This window comes from Myotis nattereri (assembly GCF_964212035.1).
Source record: "Myotis nattereri genome assembly, chromosome: Y".
Classification (NCBI taxonomy): Eukaryota; Metazoa; Chordata; class Mammalia; order Chiroptera; family Vespertilionidae; genus Myotis; species Myotis nattereri.
The window spans coordinates 39,709,310-39,735,632 of NC_138094.1; positions in this window are offsets into that span (position 1 = coordinate 39,709,310).

Sequence of the window (26,323 nt, forward strand, 5' to 3'; positions counted from 1 at the left end):
CTCCACTGAATAGAGGTATTTCTTGGTTAGATTCAAAGGTTTGAATTTATGTTAATGACTCAAATTGCTTACCCGGACCTTATGATGATTGAGGTCCATTTAAACCAGAAGAGGAAGGTAGAGTCATATAAAATTATACCACTGGAACTCAGGGAGTGCCAATATGCTTAGGTCAAGGAGACCATTGTTTAACAATACAGGCACAAGCCCTGCTGAACATTTTGAAAACACTACTACTGCAACAAAAAACAGGCGTTTGTTTCTTCTGAGTGCCCCTGGGTTTAAAAATGTTAGTTGGGATAACAATAGTACACCTCCATTACTTCCATCATGTCATGTTCCTACGTTTACACACTTGTCCAATTGGGTCCATTGGAAATCCTGTCGAGGAGAGATGGTTCGGGTTTTATCTAATACTTCCTATGGGAGTATCATTGATTGAAGCCCTTCAGGTCCTGCCCATTCCAAAGCCAATGGAGCTGATCTACGATGGCATAGAGGAGAGAACAAGTCCATATCCATGCAAGCGAAGGCAAGCATCGTATGGCATGATGGAGGATTTGCCCCCACAACACCTTATCAAGAAGGACATCCTGTTCAATCTGACTTATGGAAATTGGGATCTGCCTTACACTTTTGAAAGCATGGACTGGCTTCTATAAAAATAACTCTGGGAATTACACCTTACAATTTTATGTTAACAAAACTGCCATTGTACAAGCCTGTGTTTGATTACCATTGTTATTAATGATAGAAGATCAAATTGTAAGTCTGCAAAGATAAATGCATATGAAATGTAACTAGACTTACTCAACATTTTGCATTACCCCTGTACCTTTTAATGAAAGTTTGTTTCCATGGGAAAAGGTTAAAAAACATTTGTTTAATCATAAAAATCTAACAAAAGAAATTCTAAATTTACAATCTCATATACAAAAAATATTTCAAAAGAAATTGCATAAATTAACTGGGAAAAATGTGTTAAAAATATGGTTATGAGATTGCAACAATTAAATCCTATATCCCGTTTAGGATTTTTTAAAAAATTCCAAATTATTTACAAGGGAAGATTAAGATTAAGACAATTATGTGGTTTAGAGCCAGAACAAATTACAAAATCGCACCTTAAAGGAAATGTTCAAAAAATAAAAAGGGGGAGAATTCTCTAAATGAAGACTATTTACTATAATTTTTTTAAATCAAAATGAGATTTTTAACAGCAGGGGTTAAAAGCCGATTTAGGAGCTTCTGATGGAATGCTATTATTAATAGTCTGTCTCTGTATCATTTTATATTTAGTCTGCCGAAGACTCAGGAAAACCAAGCAACTAGCTAATAGAAAACCAGCTGTGTTATCTCTGATGCTCCATCAAATGAAGCAAGAAAAAAGGGGGGATTTGTAGCTGAACATTTGTAAATAAAGATCTGAAGTCCTGCCAAGAAGAAGTGAATGTTCTATCAGGAGCACAGTGTGACTTGCAAGCGAGTCACTCTGGGTCAAGACTGCACACAATCTTGAGTTCCAGGAACATTTACCTCCCTGAGAAAGGCTAAGATTAAATAGTCGTGGGTGTAGAGCAGAAAGGGAGGGCACAGCTGCAAGTCGTCTTCAATATGCTATGGTAATAATATAGAACAAAACAAGATTTGGTTGATTAACTGCTGACACACTAAACCTGTACCAAACTTCAATAAAAGCAATGGTGAGAGTGCAGAGTTAACTACATGTCTGAGTGAGCTGTAGCCCTCTGTCTGGCATCAATCATCCTGTGTGCATGTCTTATCTCTGCGTCTTCGGTTCATTAAACATCCCTCAACAGATTTTGGCATCTATATTCATGAGGGATATTGGCCTGTTATTCTCTTTCATTGTGTTGCCTTTGTATGGTTTTGGTATTGGGGTGATGCTGGTTTCATAGAATGAGCTTGGAAGTGTTTCTTCCTCTTGAATGTTTTGGAATAGTCTGAGCAGGATAGGTTTTAGTTTTTTCTTGAATGTTTGGTAAAACTCCCCTGTGAAGTCGTCTGGTCCTGGTCTTTTGTTTGCTGGAAGCTTTTTGATGACTGCTTCAATTTCTTCCATAGTTATTGGCTTACTGAGATTTTTAGATTCTTCCTGACTGAGTTTGGGAAGGTTGTATTTTTCTAGGGATATGTCCATTTCCTCCATGTTGTCCAGTTTGTTGGAAAGAGTTGTTCATAGTATTTTTTTTTTTAACAATCCTTTGTATTTCTGTGGGGTCTGTTGTTATTTCTCCTTCATTTCTGATTTTGTTTATTTGGGTCTTCTCTCTTTGTTTCTTGGTGAGCCTGGCTAGAGATTCATCAATCTTGTTAATCCTTTCAAAGAACCAGCTCTTGGATTTGTTCATCTTTTATATTGATTTTTTGTTCTCTATGTCATTTACCTCTGCTCTGAACTTTATTATTTCATTCCTTCTGCTTACACTGGGCTTTTCTTGTTACTCTCTTTCTAACTCTTTGAGTTGTAGGGTTAGGCAATTTAGTACCATTGTTTCTTGTTTTTTGTAGTAGGCTTGTGGAACTATGAACTTCCCTGTCAAGATTGCTTTCGCTGTGTCCCATAGATTTTGGATTGTTGTGTTTTCATTGTCATTTGTTGCCATGATGTTTTTAATTTCTTCTTTGATCTCTCTGGTAACCCAGTCATTGTTTAATAGCATGCTATTTAGTCTCCATGTGTTTGATTTTTTTGGATTGTTTTTATTGTAGTTGATTTCCAGTTTTATGCCATTGTGATCTGAGAAGATGCTTGATATGATTTCTATCTTCTTGAATTTGAAGAGACTTTGCCTGTGACTCAATATATGGTCTATCTTTGAAAATGACCCATGTGCACTTGAGAAGAATGTATATTCTGTGGCTTTGAGTGATATGTTCTGAAGATTTCAATTAATTCCACCGGATTTAGTGAGTCATTTAGGATTGATGTTTCTTTGCTGATTTTTTTGTTTAGAGGATTTGTCCAATGGTGATAATGGGGTATTAAAGTCCCCTACTATGATTGTATTGCTGTCAATCTCTCCCTTTATATCCTCCATAAGTTTTTTTATGTATTTGGGTGCTCCTGTATTGGGTGCATATATGTATACCAGAATTATTTCTTCTTGTTGGATTGATCCCTTTAGCATTATGAAGTGGACTTTCTTATCTCTTTTTATGTCGTTCACTTTGAGATCTAATTTGTCAGATATAAGTATTGCTACCCCAGCTTTTTTTTTCATTTCCATTAGCCTGAAAACCTTTTTCTATCCTTTCACCATCAGTCTGTGTGCATCTTTTTTCTGAGGCGGGTTTCCTGTAGACAGCAGATATATGGGTCATGTTTTCTTATCCACTCAGTTACCCTATTTCTCTTGATTGGGGTATTTAATCCATTTACATTTAAAGTAATTATTAATAGGTATTTGTCACCATTTTTATTCTTTACCCCTGTGTTCCTTCTTTGTTTCCTATTTCTTCTTTTTACAGCAGACCCTTTAGCATTTCTTGCATTGCTGGTTTGGTGGTAATAAACTCCCATAGTCCTTTTTTGTCTGTGAAGCTTCTGATTTCCCCCTCAATTTTGATTGGTAGCCTTGCTGTGTACAGTATTCTTGGATTCAGACCCTTCCTTTGCATGAGTTTGTATATTTCATTCCATTCCCTTCTTGCCTAATGTGTTTCTGTTGAGAAATCAGTCACTAGTCTGATGGGGGATCCTTTGTAGGTAACTTTTGGTCTCTCTCTGGCCGCTTTTAAGATTCTTTATTTTTTTTTTTGAAAATCTGCCCCATTAGTCTGATTTATTCTTCAAATATGCCATGACAAATTATTTTAACATCAGATTTATTAAATTTTTGTACATTTCAAGTTATGAGTCTCATATGCTGGTGCCTACATGACGTCATCACGGAGGGGGCAAGGGGTGACAGTATTGAGTTTTACCGCTGGGCCCAGATATCCTTGGCGAGGGAGGCCCCCTCCCTTGGAGAGAGGGCTAAGAGGCCTGGCTCCCCACAGCGGGTCCCGGGCTCCGTGGGCATGCACGCCGTCCTGCATGTCAATGTAGACGTCTGAGGATTGGGAAACATCCACGGCTTGACTCCCGGTTGCGCGCGCCTGGCCTTTGTGTGGAGGGCTGCTTCACCGCAGCTGAGCCGGTCTCCAGTGGATCGGAGCTATTTTACTTCCCTTCGCTGGAGTAACCACACCACATTAACAATATTTGTCCTACAATCGCCCAGGGACCCACTTCCCAGATTCTATCACTTCTTTATCTCCTGAAAAATACCTCACTATCGAACATTATTAGGTTTAGAAAATTAACCCTTCCACGTCGGGAGCCACGCCAGCCCCCCTCCCCCCCCCCCCCCCATCCCTCCAAAGGGCCTTACCACGAAGCTGGTGCTATAATAGTTTCTCTTTTCATCACAATTTCAGCTGCGGCAGTCAAGAGGCTCTTACAGATACCACAATCTTGTTCTTTCGCGATGATTCTCATTAAAATGATGCCAAGGAGATCTGATGGGATTTAATAGCTTCGCCGGCCGGTTCCGCAGCCCCCGCCAAGCACGGAGCCCACTGAGCCCTCCTGTCAATGATTACGGGGTCTGAGGGGATCTTGTTTCTATTGCCACAACTTTTCTTGTCACAGCACCGGCTGCACATGATCTCGTGGGTCAGCAGCACATGGCACATCTCCCGGCTCTTGTCCTGGCCCGCATAGACGATGGCCTGTTTGGTCATGGAATCTATGAAGCGAACATACAGATCCTGCTCCGTTCTCACTCCATTGCTGTACAAGTGGAGTTTATAGTGGAAGCTGTTGTGGGTTTTCTCGTTGTTGGACTCTTTCTCTTTTTGGTCCTTTCGATCTCCATCGGCTGCCCCTGCCTGTCATAGAGCGCCAGCACGAAGTGGAAGAAATTGGATTTCCAGAGGTTGGAGGGCGGCTGCTTCCGGAAGTGCACCCGCGCCAGCCCCACGCCGCTCTAGGCGGCCGTGTTGGCGTCCACACCCCCGCCGTGTGCACCCACGAACGCACTGGGTTCATGCCGCTGCCCAGCGGCTCCTCCTTCAAGGTCGTCCCCCCGCACGGAATATTCTCCTGAATCCCAAACATGAAAACTGCTGGCGCGGCAGCCGAAGCTCGCGGCCGATAGCGCTTCCATGAGCACCGGCGCTCGCGACTCAGCGGCAGGCGTTTGCCCTGGCAGTGCTGACCCTGCTCGGCGCCTGCGGTCCTGCCCGCCGCCGGCTTCAGCCCGTCCCGGGCAGGCACGACATACACTGGCGGCCGGGCGCTCGGGACGGCCGGGGGGCGCGGGGGCTGCGACACCGGTGGCAGCGACACCGGTGGCAGCTCGGCGCCCCGGAGAAGCTGGAGAAACAGAACGCGCGGCTACGGCGCTGGCTGCTGTTGTTGTTTGCAGGCGCGCTCAAGGTAGTGTCATCCTAGCCAGGTGGCATCTGCGGCTGCAGGACACTGCAGGATCGTCCGCTTCTGGCCTGGCCCGCCTGCTCCAAAGACAAATAAACCGGGCAGTGAGTGCCGAGGCGCAGTCCCGAGCGCAGGCAGGGCGTGGCGGGTCCTGGAGCAGCACGCAGTGGACGGAGGCGCGCAAAACTCAGCCCTCTCTCCCGGAGAATGGAACCTTCCCCAGGAGCCAAAATTCTAAGCCTCCGGGAGCTGCACTGCCAGAGGTGCTTTTAAGATTCTTACTTTGTCCTTTGTGTTTGTCAATTTAATAATAATGTGCCTTGGTGTTGTTTTTTTGGGGGGGTTCATGTTTGGGACTGTGTGAGCTTCTTGGATTTGTGTGAGTTTCTTTCCTATATGAGAGAAGTTTTCTGTCATTATATCTTCAAACAGGTTTTCTACTCCTTGCTCAGTTTCCTCTCTTTCTGGCACCCCTGTTATGCGGATGTTGTTTCGTTTCATGTTGTCCCACAGTTCTCTTAGGCTCTCCTCCTGCTTTTTAATTTCTTTTTCTAGAAGCTGCTCTGCTTGGGTATTTTTCTTACCTTGTCTTCTAAATCACTGATGTGGTTCTCTGCTTCTTCTACTCTACTGCTGATGCATTCTATTGAGTTCTTTGTAGCAGCGATGTCATTTTTCATTTCTTCTTGGTTCTTCATTTCCTTTTGGTTCTTACACATATTCTTGAATTTGTCTTCCATTCTTTTCATCCACCTTATGACCATTTCTCAGAATTCTTTCTCTGACAGGTTGCTTGCCTTCATTTCCTTCCTTCTGCTCACTCTGGGTTTTTCTTGTTGCTCTCTTTCTAATTCTTTGAGTTGTAGAGTTAGCTGATTTACTACCATTTTTTCTTGTTTTTTGAGATAGGCCTGTAGAGCTATAAACTTCCCTCTCAGGACTGCTTTCATTGTGTCCCATAGGTTTTGGATTGTTGTGTTTTCATTGTCATTAGTTTCCAGGATGTTTTGAATTTCTTCTTTGATTTCATTGGTAACCCAATCAATATTTAATAGCATGCTATTCAGCTTCCAGGTGTTTGAGTATTTTGGGTTGTTTTTATTGTAGTTTATTTCTAATATTATGCCATCATGGTCTGCGAAGACACTTTTTATGATTTCAATCTTCTTGAATTTGTGGATACTTTGCTTGTGACCCAATATATGGTCTATTTTTGAATATGTCTTATGAGCATTTGAGTAGAATGTATATTCCCTGGCTTTGGGGTGAAGTGCTCTGAAGATGTCTATTAAGTCCATCTGATCTAGTGAGTCATTTAGGATTGCTGTATCTTTGCTGATTGTTTGTGTAGAGGGCTTATCCAGTGTTGTCAGTGGTGTATTAAAGTCCCCTACTATGATTGTACTGTTGTCAATCTCTCCTTTGATATCATCCAGGAGTTTTTTTTATGAATTTGGGTGCTCCTGCATTGGGTGCATATATGTTTACCAGGGTTATATCTTCTTGTTGTATTGATCCCTTTAGTATTATGAAGTGGCCTTCCTTAGCTCTTGTTACGCCCTTCACTTTGAGGTCTATTTTGTCCGATATAAGTACTGCTACCCCAGCTTTCTTTTCCTTTCCATTTGCCTGAAAGATATTTTTCCATCCTTTCACTTTCAGTCTGTGTGAGTCCCTTCTAATGAGGTGGGTTTCTTGTAGACAGCAGATGTATGGGTCATGTTTTTTTTATCCATTCAGCCACTCGATGTCTTTTGTTTGGAGCATTTAGTCCGTTTACGTTTAAAGTTATTATTGAAAGGTACTTGTTTGTAGCCATTTCTGTTTTTGTGTGGCTGTTTTCTTTCTGAGCTTTTTATTTCTTATTTTTACACCAGTCCCTTTAGCATTCCTTGCATTGCTGGCTTGGTGGTGATAAACTCCCTTAGCCTTTTTTTGTCTGTGAAGCTTCTTATTTCCCCTTCAAGTTTGAATGATAACCTTGCTGGATGGAGTATTCTTGGATTCAGTCCTTTGCTTTGCATCACTTTGTAAATTTCTGGCCATTCTTTTCTGGCCTGATGTGTTTCTGTTGAGAAATCATTTGACAATCTAATGGGAGAGACCTTGTATGTCACTTTCCGTCTGTCTCTTGCAGCCTGTAAGATTCTCTCTTTGTCCTGAACATTTGCCATGGTAATTATGATGTGTCTTGGTGTGGGTGTTTTCGGGTTCACCTTGTTTGGGACTCTCTGGGCTTGTGTGACTTTTTTCTTCCCCACCTCAGGGAAGTTTTCTGATATTATTTCTTCTAATAGGTTTTCTAATCCTTGTTCATCCTTCTGTTGTTCTGGTACCCCTATTATTCGTATGTTGTTTCGTTTCATGTTGTCCCAAAGCTCCCTTAGGCTCTCCTCCTGTCTTTTAATTTTTTTCTCCAATTGCAGTTCAGTTTGGGTGTGTTTTGCTTCCTTGTCTTCTAATTCACTAATTCGGTCCTCCGCTTCTCCTAGTCTACTGTTGATACTTTCAATGGAGTTTTTCATTGCAGCTCTATCACTCTTCATTTCTTCTTGGGTCTTACTTAAGTTGTTGATTTTTTCATCTGTTTCTTCTAGCTTCTTGCAGAGGTTGTCGATTTTTTCCTCCATCCGGTTTATGCACTCTAGGACCCTTATTCTGAATTCTTTTTCTGTCATGTTGCATGCCTCTGTATTACTTAGCTGCTTTTCTGGAGAGACCTCCTTCTCTTTCCTTTGGGGGTTTCTTTGTCTACCCATGTTTGACCTCACTGACATATCTAGATGTTGAGTTGTTCAGTGGTTGCTCCCTTGGTGGCAGTGACTCCTTGGTCTGTGGTTGCTCTTCGGGCGGTTGCGGTAGCAGCTGCTCTTCAGTTGGCAGCAGCTCCTCTGGTGGGTGCTGTTCACAGCTGTGGTGGCTCTTCTGGGTGGTGGGGCGAGGTTTTATGTACAGCTGCTGTTCCTCAGCAGAGGGTGTTGGTGCTCAGGAGGTTGCTTTTGCTTGGATCTGCTGCGTTGATTTAAAGACACAAAATACAACACAACAAGGCACCACGTACCAGGCACTATACACAAATATATTCACGATATTAAAAACCCCAAATAAAGGTGACCACCTGAATTAAGAGAATTAGGGGATAAGGAAGAAGGAAGAGAAAAAGATAAAAGAGAAAAAAGAAAAGAAAAGTAGGGACCAAAAAAAGGAGTGCAAAGATGAAATTGGGAAAAAGGAGGGGGAAAATAAAAGCGAGAAAAGAAAAGAAAAGAAAAAAAAAGAGCGAAAAGAGAGAATGAAGTGGAAGAGGGGAAGAGACTTTTTTATATGAGGAGAATACTCCTATAGAACAGCCATTAATCCCAACAAATTCCAGCAACAGCTCCCTGGAGATGAATGCAAACTAGAAACAACCAATAATATAACGATGAAAATAGAATGGAGAACACTAATCCCAAAATAAAATAAAGAGAAAATAAAATGGCACTTTAAAAAAAATGGTAAAATGGTAGCAGTAGTAATACTGGTTAAAAATAAGAAGGTAGTAATTAAAAGGGTAAAATCAGGTGATGGAAAAAAGAAGAAAGAAAAAAAAGAAAAGAAAAAAGAAGAAATAAAAAAAGAAAAAAAAATTGGTTTCTCAGTTAAAAGGTGAAAAAAGAAAAAAAAAATTGCAGTAGTGAAGGTCCTTCGGTTCTTCTATTCTTCAGTGTGGCTTGCCTTAGACCTGCCAGGTATTCAGGAGAGTGTTGAGTTTCCCTGTGACACACTGTTCCTCTGTGTTGTAAACCACAGTCCTTATTTTAAAGCAAGCCGCATTTGTTTCCCAGACTGCCTTATTTTGTGTTTAGCAAAGAGTCAGTTTGTGGGTCAGCCTCTGGGTGGCAGTGTTCTGGGGTTGGCGTCTGAGGCTATAGGGCCTCTCTGTCCAGTGGAGGTTCACTGCCCAGAGCTTCCTGCGTAATAGTTACCGGCGCTGTGCTGTTGCTGGGATTGAAAATCCCTCTATAGGCCAGACCCTGTTAACTCCCAGGGACTGATCAGGTTATTTTAATCCTTGATCTCCTACAGGGTGGAATCTGGTTGTGGCTGTGCTCCTTGCCTGGGGCTGGGGGGAGGAGTCTCACTCTCCAGAGAGAATGTCTGCCCCAGACCTGGGCTCGGGGGAGTCTCAGCACTCAATTCGCTGCCACCTCTCCCAGCCCCCCTTCTCTCCTCAGTCTCTCCCCAGATTCCACTCCTCCGCACACTCTCCCTCTCTTCAGCACAGGTGAGTGTCTGTATTCGAAATGTCCCATGAACAGGATTCAGTAAAAACAAACAAACAAACGCTGGCCGCGGAAACGGGAAAGGCTTGGTTTCTGTAAGCTTCTTCTCTTCTCGGGACTGCATGGTCTGGTCAGCTCTTCAGGCTGCCCCCTTTAGGCTCAGTCCTCTGTGATCACAGAACCCAGCTCTCAATTCTCCTGCCGGCACCAGGAATCCCGCGGTTCTCCTTTCCCCCATCAGGGGCTGTGCCTGTCCCAAGGGACGAGGCTGTCTGCCACGCGGTCTCCCTCCGACTCTCTGGGTTCAGAGGTCTGACAAACTTTCCTGCCCAAATCCCTGGTTTTTTTTTTTTTACCTTTCCAGGGGAGTTCTGCTCTTCCCGGCTGCAAACCGTCTCACCAGCTGAGCAATTTCGCCAATTCGGGGTCGATGTTACTAGTTTCAGCTGCTCACTCCATTTGCTCCGGGACACGACCTGGGACGCGTCTGCCTATACCGCTGCCATCTTGCTCCTCTCCCTGCCTTCATTTCATTTACTTCCTTTTCTGGTGATGCCTTCTTTTCTTTCATATGAGGGCTTTTTCTTTGTCTCCCCATAATCTCTTTTCTCCAGGTGTATGTAGTTAAGTACTTCTCTAGTTATGTAGTTCTCTCTCTCCTGCATTGATTTAAAGTTACAAAATACAACACACCAAGGCACAAAACACAAGGCACTGAACACAAATGTATTCACAATACTAATAACCCCAAATAAAGATGACCACCAGAGAAAAGAGAATTAGGGGACAAGAAAGAAAGAAGAGGAAAAAAAAGAGTGCAAAATGAAATTGGGAAAAGGAAAAAAAGTAAGAGACAAAAGGAAGAGAATAAAAAAAGAGGGGAAAAACTATTTATAAGGGGAGTAAACTCCAATAGAACAGCCACTAATCCCATCAAATGCCAGCAACAAATACCTAGAGATGAATGCAAGCTACAAACAACAACTAATATCAAGCGAGGTGAGGGAAAACAGAAACAAAAAGAAAACGAAAACAAAACAAAAACAAGAAGCGAAGCAATCTCACAAACAAGCATAAAACCCCCCAATATAATCAACAATCAAGCAAACAACAACAAACTGAGAGAAAAAATTTGGATGGTGAAGAGAAGAGAGAGGTGTGTATGGACTTAGAGCAGAGGATTGGAATTCTACACTAATAAAAGAAAGATACAAATTGAGCATACCTTTGCAATGCCCACCAGCTAATCAGGAGTGAGTATGCAAATTAACCAAAGATGGTGGGTTAATTTGTATACACAGGCACCTAGCAGCCAGGGACCATGGCAATGATGCAAGCATTCAGCAATGCCCCAGCCACTCCAGGCTTCTGGGAAGGCGAAAAAGTGGGTCTGGCCGGAGTGAAGACTGTGGCAGCAGCCACTGGAAGGAAGGCCCATTGTTGCATGGATCTTCGTGCATCGGGCCTCTAGTTAGATATATAAGTAGGGTGAAATTTTAACAGGATGTAAAAAGAAGGAATAGGGAAAATCTAAAGTAGGAATTGGGTAAGAGGAACAGGACAACAAAAGGGAAAAAGTGAGGAAGAGAGTGTTGACATAAAGGTAAAATTGAGATATAGAGTGAAATGATGCTAAAGGAAAGATGAAAATAGAATGTAGAACACTAATCCCAAAATAAAATAAAGAGAAAATAAAATGACACTTAAAAGAAAAGGTAAAATAGTAGTAGCAATAATACTGATTAAAAATAAAAATGTAATAATTACTAAGGTAAAATCAAGTGAGGAAAAAAGAAAAAAAAATTAGTTTCTTAACTAAAAGATGAAAAAAAAGTGCAATAGTGAAGATCATCCACTTCCTCTACTGTTCTGTTTCACACATGTTTTTCCTAGTCAGGACAGTATTGAAGTTCCCTGCATTCCTCTGCTCCTCAGTGTTGCAGGCCACAGTCCTGATTTTCAAGCAGGCAGTACTTCTTTGTTTCTTATGCTCCTTTATTAGTATTTACACAAGAGTCAATTTGTGATTCAATCCCTGGGTGGCAGTGTTTCTGGATTGACCTCCGGGTCTTTAGGTCCTCTCTAGCTAGTGTTTAGATTTTGTTTTCCCTGTGGCACTTAATACTGGTTTGGGGGAAAGGGCTGCCCCAGAGCTGGTTCTCTGATTTTTATTCCCCGCTCTTATCCCCAGGTTCCATAAAAACAACTTTCCCCTTCAGATTCTTAGAGTGCTCCCAATTAGGTGATCCTCTGTATTGGGCTTAGTAATCAAAAGCAGGGATTTAAAAAGGTAAAAGGAAAGGAAAGGAAAGGAAGAAAAGAAAAGAAAAGAAAAGAAAAGAAAAGAAAAGAAAAGAAAAGAAAAGAAAAGAAAAAAAGAAAAAAGAGCCAGAGTAAGTGCGTGAACTCTGGTGCTGTGGTGTAAGTCTGAGCAGTCTTTTTTCCCCTTCAGTTTAAGCAGCTGGCACACTGTTAAAATTTTTAGGCTGCGCTTTTGTGCCCAGTTCAGCTATGGGTTGCTTTTTAGAGTTCCCTTCTATTAGCAGGCCTGCAGATCCCCGTCCACATTCGTGGATCATGCCAGTCCCAACGGCTGCAGACTTTTCTGGACATAGACTTCCCTGGATTCTCCAGTTCCCGCTGAATGCATTTCTATCACCTGCCTGGACCACAGAGCTTACCTTATCCCAGGTGAAATCTGACCTTTCTGTGAGGGGGTGCAGAGCTCCTCTGAATCCGCGTGCTCGTGCCACTTGGGAACTGGTGTTCCTGGCTTCGCAGCTGTTCCCTGGGTGATGCTGTTGTAGATTCTTGGGATTTTTAGGCTTCCAACAACATCCACTCTCCCCTTAAGATGGCGTGGTCTCTGCATCAGACCTGGTCGCTCCAGGAGGGATCCCAGTAGCAGTGGAGGCTGTCAGGGGAATCCCGTCCGGAAATCCCCCACCATCCTCTGGAGTATAGCTGTCCCTCAACTCACAAACAAACACTCCCCGTGTAACCACACACTCTCCCTTTGTTCTCTCACTCACGCACTATCTTGCAGTCTGCCTTCCCATCGTCAGCCATCTTCCTCATAAACCTGTTGTTTACATTTTTTTATCTTTTTCTTCTTCCTGTTTTTAAAGAATACCCTCCAACATTTCATATAATGCTGGTTCAGTAGTGATATATTCCTTTAGCTTTTTGTTGTATGTGTAGCTCTTTATCTGACCTTCAATTATAAATGACTCGAGGCCCGTTGCATGAAGATTCCTGAAAGAACAGGGCTTTCTGTGGCCTCCGCCGCCCTGCTTGCTTCCCTCCTGCCTCCGCCAACCCACTTGCTTCCCTCCCATCTCCGCTGCCCTGCTTGCTTTGCCGCAGCTTTACTCCCTTCTGCAGCACTTGGCTTCCTTCTATGTTGTCTTCAGTCTTTGCTCCTCGCCTGTGTATGCAAATTAACAGCCATTTTTGTTGGGTTAATTTGCATAATCATCTGATTGACTGGTGGGCATAGCAGAGTGACACCAATTTGCATGTTTCTCTTTTATTAGTGTAGATAGCTTTGCTGAGTAAACTAATTTTGGTTGTATGTCCTTGCTATTCATCATTTTGAATATTTATTGCTATTCCCTTCTGGCCTGCATAGTTTCTATTGAGAAATCAGCTGACAATAGTATGGACATTCCCTTGTAGGTAACGAACTGCTTTTCTCTTGCAGCTTTTAAGATTCTCTCTTTATCTTTAGCCCTTGGCATTATAATTATGATGTGTCTTGGTGTGGTCCTCTTGGGTTCCTCTCGTTTAGGACTCTCTGTGCTTCCTGGACTTGTAAGTTTATTTCTTTCATCAGGTAGAAGACGTTTTCTATTATTTCTTCAAATAGTTTTTCAATATCTTGCTCTCTCTCTTCTGGAACCCATAATTTGGATGTTGGTACGTTTGAAGTTGGGCCAGAGGCTCCTTACACAGTCTTCCTATTTTTGGATTCCTTTTTCCTTTTGCTCTTCTGGTTGGGTGTTGTTGTTTTTTTGTTTATTTATTTTTTTGCTTTTTTATATTTGAAATCATTCATTAGATTTTCTGAATCTTCTACTCTACTGTTAAATCCCTGTATATTTTTTTTATTTCAGTCAGTGTATGCTTAATTTTGAACTGTTTTTTTCCTTTTTTTTTTAAGGAAAAATATTTTTATTTTTTTACTTTTTTCCCTTTATTGATTTAGATATTACAAATGGGCTGCCACTGTGCCACCTTCCTGCTCGGGTGCCACCCGCCCGGCTGCCATGGCGAGGGTGGTTGACACGAAGCTGTATGACATCCTGGGCTTGCCGCCTGGTGCCAGCGAGAATGAGCTGAAGAAGGCGTACAGAAAATTAGCCAAGGAATACCACCCTGATAAGAATCCAAATGCTGGAGACAAATTCAAAGAAATAAGTTTTGCGTATGAAGTACTATCAAATCCTGAGAAACGCGAGTTATATGACCACTATGGAGAGCAAGGCCTTCGGGAAGGCTGCGGCGGAGGTGGTGGCATGGATGACATCTCTCACATTTTCGGTGGGGGACTGTTTGGCAATCATGGGCCATCAGAGTAGAAGTCGAAATGGCAGAAGAAGAGGAGAAGATATGATGCATCCACTCAAAGTGTCTTTAGAAGATCTGTATAATGGCAAGACCACCAAACAACAGCTTAGCAAGAATGTGCTCTGCAGTGCATGCAATGGCTAAGGTGGAAAGTCAGGGGCTGTTCAGAAGTGCAGCGCCTGCCGGGGTCGCAGTGCGTGCATCATGATCAGGCAGCTGGCCCGGGGGATGGTGCAGCAGATGCAGTCCCTGTGCTCCGACTGCAACGGAGAAGGAGAGGTCATTAACGAGAAGGACCGCTGTAAAAAGTGCAAGGGGAAGAAAGTGATTAAAGAAGTCAAGATCCTCCAAGTCCACGTGGACAAGGGCATGAAGCACGGCCAGAGGATCACCTTTGTGGGGGAGGCAGACCAGGCTCCCAGAGTGGAGCCGGGAGACATCGTTCTCTTGCTGCAAGAGAAAGAACATGACGTGTTCCAACGGGAGGCAACGACCTGCACATGACGTACAAGATAGGTCTCGTGGAGGCGCTCTGCGGCTTCCAGTTCACATTCAAGCACCTCTATGCCCGTCAGATCGTGGTGAAGTACCCACCTGGCAAAGTCATCAAGCCGGGGTGCGTCCGGGTGGTTCGAGATGAAGGAATGCCGCAGTATCGGAACCCCTTAAGAAAGGCGACCTATGCATCAAGTTCGACGTGCAGTTCTCTGAGAACAACTGGGCCAGCCCCGACAAGCTCTCCGAACTAGAAGACCTTCTGCCATCCCGACTGGAAGTTCTGAACATCATCGGGGACACAGAGGAGGTGGAGCTTCAGGAATTCGATGGCACGCGGGGCTCGGGAGGTGGGCAGAAGCGCGAGTCCTACAACGACAGTTCGGACGAGGAGAGCGGCACACACCACGGCCCGGGTGTGCAGGGTGCCCACCAGTGAGCCGCATAGCGCAGGCGGGTTTCCTCCGAGTGCCCGGTTGGTCTTCAGTGGCCCAGCCAGAGGGTCTGTCGATCCGAATGAACTAATGGATATTTCCTGGCCTATGTGTAACTTTAAGTCGGTAAAGTATCTACAGAGTGTATAATTTAACTAACCACAGAGCTCTGCATCTTCGTCTGACTGGTCGGTACAGAGGAGAGCGCTCCAGGAGGCAGGACAGACACGCATTCCCAGGCCCACCCTGGTCTGTGCGCGGTTTCTATCAGTTCCGTGTAGATTTTTGTTCCATGTTTGCAACTCGAAGCCCACGTTGTAAGTCTGTGTCCAGTGTGTCCTGGAGCTTGTGTTTGGCTGCACCTGCATCATAAGTTGCTACAACCAGAATAAAGAGTTTCCAAGCCTGAAAAAAATAAAAAAGATATTACAAATGTGTCCTTATCCCCCCAATGTTCCCTCAACCCCCCAATCCTGCCCTCACCCTAACCCTCTGTTGTCCATATCCATCGTTTATGCTTATATGCATGCATACAAATCTTTTGGTTGATCTCTTTCCCTCTTCCTTCCCCTCTCCTACCTTCCCTCTGAGTTTTGATTATCTGATTGATGCTTTTCTGTCTCTACATCTGTTTTTGTTCATTGGTTTATGTTGCTCATTATAATCCACAAATGAGACCATGTGATATTTATCTTTCTCTGGCTGACTTATTTCACTTAGCATAATGCTTTCAAGCTCCATCCATGCTGCTGCAAATGGTAGGAGTTCCTTCCTTTTTACAGCAGCATAGTATTCCATTGTGTAGATGTGCCAAAGTTTTGTAATCCATTCATCTGCTGATGAGCACTTAGGCTGATTCCAAATCTTAGCTATTATAAATTGTGCTGCTATGAAATAGGGGTGCATATATCCTTTCTGATTGGTGTTTCTGGTTTCTTGGGATATATTCCTAGAAGTGGGATCCTTGGGTCAAATGGGAATTTCGTTTTTAGTTTTTTGAGGAAAATCCATACTGTCCTCCACAGTGGCTGCCCCAGTCTGCATTCCCACCATCAGTGCAGGAGGGTTTCTTTTTCTCCACATTCTCACCAGCACTTGTCATTTGTTGATTTGTTGATGATAGCCATTCTGACAGGTGTGAGGTGGTACCTCATTGTCATTTTGATTTGCATTTCTTGGATGATTAGTGACTTTGAGCATGTTTTCATTTGTCTCTCAGACTTCTGTATGTCCTCTCTCAAAAAGTGTCTGTTGAGGTCCTTTGCCAATTTTTTTATTGGGTTGTTTATCTTCCTTTTGTTAAGTTGTATGAATTCCCTGTAAATGTTGGAGATTAAACCTTTATCAGAGATATAATTGGCAAATATGTTCTCCCATACAGTGGGTTTTCTTGTTGTTTTCTTGATGGTTTCTTTTGCTGTGCAGAGCTTTTTATTTTGATATAGTCCCAATTGTTTATTTTCCCTTTAGTTTCCATTGCCCTAGGAGCTATTTCAGTGAAGAAAATTTTTCGGCATATATCTGAGATTTTGCTACATGTGGATTCCTCTAATATTATGGTTTCCCATTTTACATTTAAGTCCTTTATTCATTTTGAGTTTATTTTTGTGTATGGTGTAAGTTGGTTGGTAGTTTCATTTTTTTCCATGTTTATGACCAAATTTCCCAACATCTTTTATTGAAGAGACTGTCTTGACTCTATTGTACGCTCTTTCCTCTTTTGTCAAATATTAATTAAGCATAATGGCTTGGGTCTATTTCTGGGTTCTCTGTTCTGTTCCATTGGTCTATATGTCTGTTCTTTTGCCAGTGTCAGGCAGTTTTGAGAACAGTGCCTTGTAATACAGCTTGATATCTGGTATTGAGATCCCTCCTACTTTGTTCTTCTTTCTCAGGATCGCAGCAGCAATTTGGGGTTTTTATTTTTATTCCAGATGAATTTTTGGAGAGTTCGTTCTAGATCTGTGAAATATGCTGTTGGTATTTTAATGCAGAGTGCGTGAATTTATAGATTGCTTTGGGTAGTATGGACATTTTAATGATGTTGATTCTACCAATCCATGAACATGGTATGTTCTTCCATCTGTTTATGTCTTCCTCTATCTCTTTTTTCAATATACCTTAGTTTTCTTGGTAGAGGTCTTTTACCTCCTTAGTTAAGTTTATTCCTAGGTATCTTAATTTTTTTTGTGCAATGGCAAATAGGATTGTTTTTTAAATTTCTCTGTCAGTTCACTATTGGCATATAAAAATGGCATAGATTTCTTGGCGTTATTTTTGTTTCCTGCTACATTACCAAATTCATTTATTAGGTCTAATAATTTTTTGATGGAGTCTTTAGGATTTTCTAAGTACAGTATTATGTCATGTGCGAATAATGACAATTTTACTTTTTCTTTTCCAATTTGGATGGCTTTTATTTCTTCTTCTTGTCTGATCGTTTTGGCTAGCACTTCCAGGACTATGTTGAACAGGAGTGGTGTAATGGGGCATCCCTGTTTTGTTCCTGTTCTTCAGGGAAATGGTTTTAGCATTTGCCCACTGAGTATGATGTTGGCTGTAGATTTGTCATATATGGCTTTTATGTTGAGGTATGATCCCTTTATTCCCACTTTGCTGAGAATTTTTAACAAGAAAGGGTGTTGAACTTTGTCACATGCCTTTTTTGCATCAATCCATATGATTATGTGATTTTTGTCTATCAATTTGTTTATGTGATGTATCATGTTTATTGATTTGCAGATATTGTTCCAGCCTTGCATTCCTGGAATGATCCCATTTGGTCATGGTCTATGATCTTTCTAATGTAATGCTGGATCCGATTTGCTAGAATTTTGTTGAGGATTTTGGCATCTATGTTCATCAGGGATATTGGCATGTAATTGTTTTACATTGTGGTTTCGTTATCTAGTTTTGGGATTATGTAATGCTGGTTTCTCAGAAGGAGCTTGGAAGTGTGCCTTCCTGTTGAATTTTTTGTAATAGTCTAAGAAGGATTGGCTTTAGTTCTTTGAATGTTTGGTAAAACTCCTTTGTGAAGCCATCTGGTCCAGGGCTTTTGTTTGCTGGAAACTTTTTATTACTCTCTCAATTTTAACAGTAGTTATTGGCCTTTTTAAGTTTTTTTATTTTTCCTGATTGAGTTTTGAAGCTTGTATTTTTCTAGGAATGTGTCCATTTCATTGAGATTGTCCAGTTTGCTGGAGTAAAGTTTTTGTAGTATTTTTTTTGACAATCCATTGTATATCAGTGGGGTCAGTTGTTACTGCACCTCTTTCATTTCTAATTTTGTTTATTTGGGTGCTCTTTCTTTTTTGGTGAGCCTGGAGAGAGGTTCATCAATCTTGTTAATCCTTTTAAAGAACCGCTCTTGGTTTCATTGATCTTTTGTATTGTACTTTTGGTCTCTATGCCATTTATTTCTGCTCTGACCTTTATTATTTTCTTCCTTCTGGATACTGTGGGATTTTCTTGTTTCTCTCTTTCTAACTCTTTGAGTTGTAGGGTTATATCATTTATAATCTTGTTTTTTCGAGGTAGGCCTTTAGAGCTATGAACTTCCCTCTCAGGACTGCTTTCATGTGTCCCATAGATTTTGGATTGTTGTGTTTTCATTGTCATTAGTTTCCAGAACGCTTTTTATTTTTTCTTTGATCTCTCTGGTAACCCAGTCATTGTTTAATAGCATGCTATTTAGCCTCCAAGTGTTTTTTTTTTTTCAATGTGTTTATTGTATTTGATTTCTAGTTTTATGCCATTGTGATATGAGGAAATGCTTGTTATGATTTCTATTCTCTTGAATTTGAAGAGACTTTGCCTGTTTCCTTATACATGGTTTATCTTTGAAAATATCCCATGTGCACTGGAGAAGAATGTATATTCTGTGGCCTTGGGGTGAAATATTCTGAAGGTGTCAAGTCCATCTGATCTAGTGAGTCACTTAGGATTGATGTTTCTTTGCTGATTTTTTTGTTTAGAGGATTTATCCAGTGGTGTCAGTTGGGTATTAAAGTCCTCTACTATGATTGTATTGCTATTGATCTCTCCCTTGATATCTTCCAGAAGTTGTTTTATGTATTTGGGTGCTCCTGTATTGGGTGCATTTATGTTTACCAGAGTTATGTCTTCTTGTTGAATTGCTCCCTTTAGTATTATGTAGTGGCCTTCCTTATCTCTTGTTATGGCCTTTACTTTGAGGTCTATTTTGTCAGGTATAAGTATTGCAACCCCAGTTTTTTTCTCATTTCCATTTGCCTGAAAAATTATTTTCCATCCCTTCACTCTCAGTCTGTGCAAATTTTTTGTTCTGAGGTGGGTCTCTTGAAGACAGCAAATATATGGGTCATGTTTTCTTATTCATTCAGCTACCCTGTGTGTTTTGATTGGAGCATTTAATCCATTTACATTTAATGTTATTGAAAAGTATTTGTTTGTGGTCATTTTTATTAATGTTTGTCTTTCTGTTTCTTCTTTTTACAGCAGTCCCATTAGCATGTCTTATATTTCTATGTTGGTGGTAATAACCTCTCTTAGCCCTTTTTTGTCTGTGAAGCTCCTGATTCCACCTTTAATTTTGAATGATAGCCTTGATGGGTATAGTGTTCTTGGATTTATTCCCTTGCTTTGCATCACTTTGTGTATTTTATTCCATTCCCTTCTTGCCTATTGTGTTTCTGTTGAGAAGCGAGCTGATATTCTTATAGGAGATCTTTGTAAGGTAACTTTCTGTCTCTCTCTGGCAACCTTTAAGATTCTTTCTTTGTCGTTGGTGTTTGCCAATTTAATTATGATGTGTCTTGGTGTTGATCTTTTGGGGTTCATATTTTTGGCACTCTATGTGCTTCTTGCACTTGCATAGTTTTTTCTTGCCAGTATCAGGGAAATTTTCTGTCATTATTTCTTCAAACAGGTTTTCTACTCCTTGCTTCTCCTCCTCTCCTTCTGGTACCCCTATTAAGTGAATGTTGTTTCTTTTTGCTTTGTCCCAAAACTCCCTTAGGCTCTCCTCTTGCTTTTTAAGTTTTTTTTTTCCAGTTGCTTCTGTGTTTGTGTGTTTTTTCCTACCTTGTCTTCTAATTCGCTGATGTGGTCCTCAGCCTCTTCTAGTCTGCTCTTTAAGCTTTCCGTTGTGTTCTTTATTGCAGCTACGTTGTTCTTCATTTCCTCTTGGTTCCTTTTCATCTTGGTGACATTCTCATTCAGCTCCTTATAATTCTCATTGAGTTGTGTGTATTTGTCATCCAGCCATTTGAGCATCCTAATAACCATTATTCTGAATAAGCTAGTAGTGTCAATTTCATTTAACTCCCTTTCAGGTGATTCCTTTTTTTCTTTCCTTTGTGGATTGCTGTTTTGTCTTCCCATGTTTTGCTGTAATGTTTTAATTGTAGCTCCAATTGTTTTACTACCCAGTTTTTTGGGGGGGTATGGTGCTGCTGGTGTGACCTCTCAGGTCTCCTGGGCTTGGTAGTCTAGTAGCTCCCTACTTGAGCTATTTTGGTTCTCTTGATGTACACCTGTGATCTGGAAAGGTGCAACTGAGGTGTCGAGAAGTCAGCAGTTGTGGACGGGGTGTCCCAATTTTTGCTGTCTTGTGCCATTGGTTGAAATTACACATGCTCAACAGGGACTCACAGTGGCACGCAGGAACCATCTGTTGGGGTCTTGCGGCTCAGGAAGCCTGTGTTCTGGATGGCGTGACTGCGGTGTCCATAGTTATGTAGTTGTGGGGTGGGCAGACTCAGCATTTGCTGCTGCCTGGATGATTGGATACATGCGATCCCAGCGGCAGTTCCCAGGGGCACCTGTGGTGTGTTTGCCAGCAGGATGTACTGACACACTCTGAAGGGCCCTGGCACTGAAGCCACTAGATTTCAGTGTCTGTGGGCAGGTATCCAGAAGGGGGAATTCAGCATTTCTATAGCTCAGCAGTGCACCCCTGTTTGTTTAAGTGTGTGTCCAGTGGGGCTCACAGCGGGGCCGCAGGGTTGCCTGTGCAGTGGTGGTCTTGGGAGACCTGCACGCTGGAAAAGCATGCTACTGTAATTTCCAGAGTTCTGCAGCTGTGGGGTAGGGAAACTCAGTTTTTGCTGATGCATCTGTGGTGGATAGGTGTGTGTTCCCAGTGGTGGCACACAGGAGCACCCACCGTGAGTTTGCTAGTGCAGGCTCACTGAAACACTCTGAAGGGCCCTGGCATGCTTAATCAAGGCGTCTTTGGGCAGGATGTGTGAATTCAGAATTTCTACTTCCCAGGGGAGTGCATCCCTATTTATCCAAGATCAGACCCAGTGGAGGCTCTCTGCAGCTTCCCAAAGTGCCCTGTGGATAGATGGGCTCAGGGGTAATGAGCTCTGATGCACTCGATGGGCCCTGTCACTGAATGACCCTGGCACTAATGTTGCACAGCTGGGTGTGTGGGGAAGTTATTCAGGCAGAGGGAATTCAGAATTTCTACTGGGGGGCAGTGTGCCTGTGTCTGTACAAAATCACTTCCAGCTGGGGTTTACAGTGACTCCCAAGAGAAGTCTATGGAGGGGTGTGCCTCAGAGACCTGCATGGTGGAGATGTGTGAATGCAATGTTGGAGGTCTACTGCTGGGGAGGGGGAAGCTGCACTTATTGCTCTGGGTGCGGTTCTCCTTTGGAGGTGGAGGTCCCAGGGTCTGCAGGTCTATGGGTGAGGCTGCAGGGATTTTGGCTGGAGTGGTTGCCGGGTAGTGGGCAGTATAGTCCAAGGCCTATCTGGGTGGTGGTGCTTATGAGTTCCTAGACGAGGCTACTCTCCCCTTTAAGGTGGCATGGGCTCCATGCCTGAGTCTGGCTGTCTGGGGGGAGGGGGGTGTCTACAGTGGTGGTAGTCTCTCCCTGTCCCAGAGAGCCCAGTCTGCCAGCCTCTGCTGCTCCTGCCGGATTTAGCTGTCCCTCACTTACTCACACGCATACCACAATACCACACACATCCACACACTCTCCTCTCATTCCCACACTCACTTCTTATCCCTCACCTCGGTCCTGCCAGCTGCCATCTTTTCAACCCCCCCCCCCTTTTTTTACATTCTCACTATGATCCTTGAAAGTTTCACTAAGTCCCTTGGGGGTTTCTGGAAGATTCTTGAAAAACCTTACAACCATGCTTTTGAACTCTATATCCAGTAGTTTGCTTTCTTCCATTTCTTTCATTTGGACATTTTTCTTTGTCTCTGCATTTTGGCTGCTTTTCTGTGTTTGTTTCTATGCTATTTCTCTTTGAGTTGGTATAGTGCCTTTGTGTAGTCGGTGTTTCATAAGGCCCTGTGGCTCAGTGTCCCCATTCATCTGAGCTGTACTCTGGGTACACCCCGTTGTTGGATTTGAGCACAATCTTTTAGTTGAGACTTGCTTGCTGTTGAAGTCACTGGGGGGAATCAATTTCTAGGCCAATTAGCTGTGAGAATCAGCTACTACTGTAGTGGGAGTGCTACTGTGCAGAAGATATACCCATGGAGCAGGACTAGCTTCAATGGGGCTTTGGTGCTCACTGAGTCTAACCTTTGAGTGATGTCACTTGTGAATGTGAAAAGTTGTAATCTGGTATGGTCTGACACTGACCACTGGGTACACTGGCTCTTGGGTATCCAAAGTGGTGCAAAATCAGCCACGCCCAGGGGCCACCCAGAAGAAGCTACAGAGATCTTCAGATTCTTCCTCTTTGTATTGGGATTGGAAGTACCCAGATGAGGCCCAGCTATGAAGGAAGGCATGATGGTGCCAGATCTTGGACCTTTTATTGATAGGTTTGAGGCTCCCATACCCAGCTGCAGCTTGTTTGACAGAGTTTTAGTCTGAGAATGGACAGACCAGTCATATGCAAAAACCACTGGGTGGGATTGTAAATTGGATGAGGCAAGGTCTTAGGGATTCACCAGGTGGAGCAAACAGAAATGACTGCCAGTCAGTCCTGCAACTGGGGACATCCCAGAATAGGAACAATGATCTCTGTGAGCACTTCTGCCTGGGAGATAGCCACCCTTAAGTTCTTGCCCTGAAGCCAGACAATCCAGTTTCTCCTTATATTTGTCTGTTTTCCCAGAGGTTCATCCTGGTGCTGGAGCTCTGAGGAAGCAGTTCTTTATAAGTTCAGTTCATGGTGATGGCCTTTTAAGAGGAAATGCTATGTCTCCAGCAGCCTCTATGTCACTGAGCCTCAATCTGCTTTGTTTTTTACCACCTGTAGTTCTTACTGCCCATAGGGACTTCTTTTCCCAGCTCTGGGGCCCTTGGTTGAGGGTATGTTGGAGTCTGGGACCCTTGGCTCCTCATGGGTGGCCTCCACAGAGACTGTCTCTCTCCTGATTAAAAAAGTGGCACATGTGGGTGCCAGCCCAGTCCATTCTGTGCTTCCATACCTCCTACCAGTCTCAGTGTGCTCTCTTCTTTACTTCTCTAGTTGTAGGACAGCCAGCTTTCCAGCAGTTTTAGATGATGGTTGTTCTGTATTTTAGTTATAATTTTGATGTGGTTGTGGGAGGCAGCAATCTACACTACCATCTTGGTTCCTTTCTATTTCTTTTGTTACTGCATTAACTTTAGCATTTCTTGCATTGCTGACTGGATGGTAATAAACTCTCTTAGCCTTCTTTTGTCTGAAAAGCTCCTGATTTCACCTTTAATATTTAATGATAGCCTTATTGGGTAGAGTATTCTTGGATTCAGGACTTTGCTTTACATCACTTTGTATACTTCCATTCTATTCTGGCCTGATGTGTTTCTATTGAGAAATATTTTGATAGTCTAATGGGAAATTTCTTGTAGGTAACTTTCTTTCTCTCTCTGGCAGCCTTTAAGATTGTTACATTGTCATTTACATTTGGCAATTTAATTATGATGTATCTTGGTGTCAGTCTTTTGGGGTTCATCTTGTTTGGAACTCTTTGTGCTTCATGGTCTTGTGTAACTTTTTTCTTCCCAAAGTCAGACATTTTCTGTCATTATTTCTTCAAGCAGGTTTTCCTTTCCTTGCTCAGCTTCTGCTCCTTCTGTCACCCCTATTATGTGGATGTTGTTTCATTTTGTGGTGTCCCTGAGCTCCCTTAGAGTCTCCTTCTGCTTTTTAAGTTTTGCTTCCCCCCACCCCCTAATTACAGTTCTGCTTTGGTTTGTTTTTCTACCTTGTCTTCTAATTCACCGATTAGGTCCTCAGCTTCTTCTAGTCTGCTCTTAAAACATTCCATTGTGTTCTTTATTGCAGCTTACGTTATTATTCATTTCTCTTAATTCTTACACATATTGGTGAAATTCTCATCCAGCCTTTTGAACATTAATATAACCATTGCTCTGAATTCTTTACCTGACAAATTGCTTGCCTCCATTTCATATATATCTTTTTCTGCAGATTCCTCCTTTTCATTCCTTTGGGAATTGCTTCTTTGCCTCCCCATCTTTGCTGTGTCTTTGTATTTGTTTCTATGTAATGTGAGTTGCTGCCACTTTCTGTTCCTGGAAAACCAGCTTGAGGTCCAAGAAGTTGAAGTCCCTAGTTATCCAAAGGATCCCTAGGATCCTTATCCCAGAAGTTGGGTCTGCCTTAAGTAGCACTCCTCTGTCTCTGCTTTGAGTTGTATTTATTTCTCCTACAGATATGGTTCCTCAGTTGTCTGATGCAGGTCCACCAGGGCACATGTATACTTGTTGTGGTGTATGATTCTAGCTGGGTCCCTGAAGCACCATTTGAGGTGCTATGACCAGGCACACTGGGACTGGGCATGTCGAATTCTTGAAGTGCCAGTTCTGGTGTGAGTACCAGGTGTAAGGTGTCTTGGAGAGCTGGATTTGGGCATGGGCCACCAGGCACACACAGGGTCCTGAAGTACTGGGTCCAGACATGCAGCCACACGGTGCGCTGCATCTCTGCACATGGGATCCTTGAAGCTCTGGTTCAGGTGCTGGCAATGGGCACATGGTGTCCTGGTGAGCCAGGACCTGGTATATGGGGTGCTGGCACATGGAGTCCTGGTGCGGCAATGGAGTGTTGACACATGGAGTTCACTGAAGTGCCTGGTTGGGCAAGTGGATGGAGAGATGCAATACAAGAGGTCTCTCTGGCCTGCGGTCACTATTGGGAGCTGGCAGTGAGGTAGGGCCACACTCACTGCAGGGGTGGCAGGTGAGTGGTTCACTACAAAGGTGCCTGGGGCCGGGTGGTGTCTGAGGGCTGTCTGCGTGTTGGTGTGGCTGCACTCCTGGCCTCTGCTCCTTCAAGATAGCGTGGGGTTCAGGATCAAGCCTTTTAAGCCTGGGAGTTCTGTTATTGTAGGAGGGGCTCTGTATACAGGAGAGCTCGATCTGCCAGCTCCAAGACTCCTGCAAGATCTGGCTGTCCCTCACTCACCCACACACACATCACTCATGTCCACACATGCCCCTCTCACTCCTTTACTCACTCACACTCTCTTCCTCACTTCTGTCCTGCTGGCCACTATGTTGGGGTACTCTCTAGCCTCTTCTTCTTTCTCTTTTTTCTCTATATCCTAAGTCTTGGGTCACGTGTATGTTAGTATTCTTTTATTTTCTTTTTGCTTTGCTTTCTATTCACTTTCCTTCTCAGACTTTTCTGTGGTTGTTGCTTTCTTTAGTTTGATTTTCATGTTATTTTTGATTTGTTCATTTTGTGTCTTGTTCTGTTCTGTCAGTGCCAGTATAACAGCTGGCACAATGACATTGGGTTTAAGCTTCACCTACCACAAATGTGACACCAACAATCAAATCTAAATTACAACAGCAGAGCCCAAATAATGCAAACAAGGGGGCTTTTCTAGAGCATCCAGCTCAGGACATCAGAGATTGCTCCACTGGACCCTTTAAGACACTTTATACATAAGGCCATCTAACAGAGACTGGGAGGCCTGAAAGTTCTATCTAATACATAGAAGCAAATACAAAGAGACAGCTAAAATGGGAGACAAATAAACAACCTTCAAATGAAAGAAAAGAAGGAATCCCCAGAATAAAAACCAAATGAATGGGGGCAAGACAGAGTTCAAAGTTACGGTTATAAAGATGCTTAAGAAGTTTAGTGCAAATTACAAGGAATGAGTGGGAAGTCTGGCAGCATGAAAAAGGAAATAGACATCATGACTT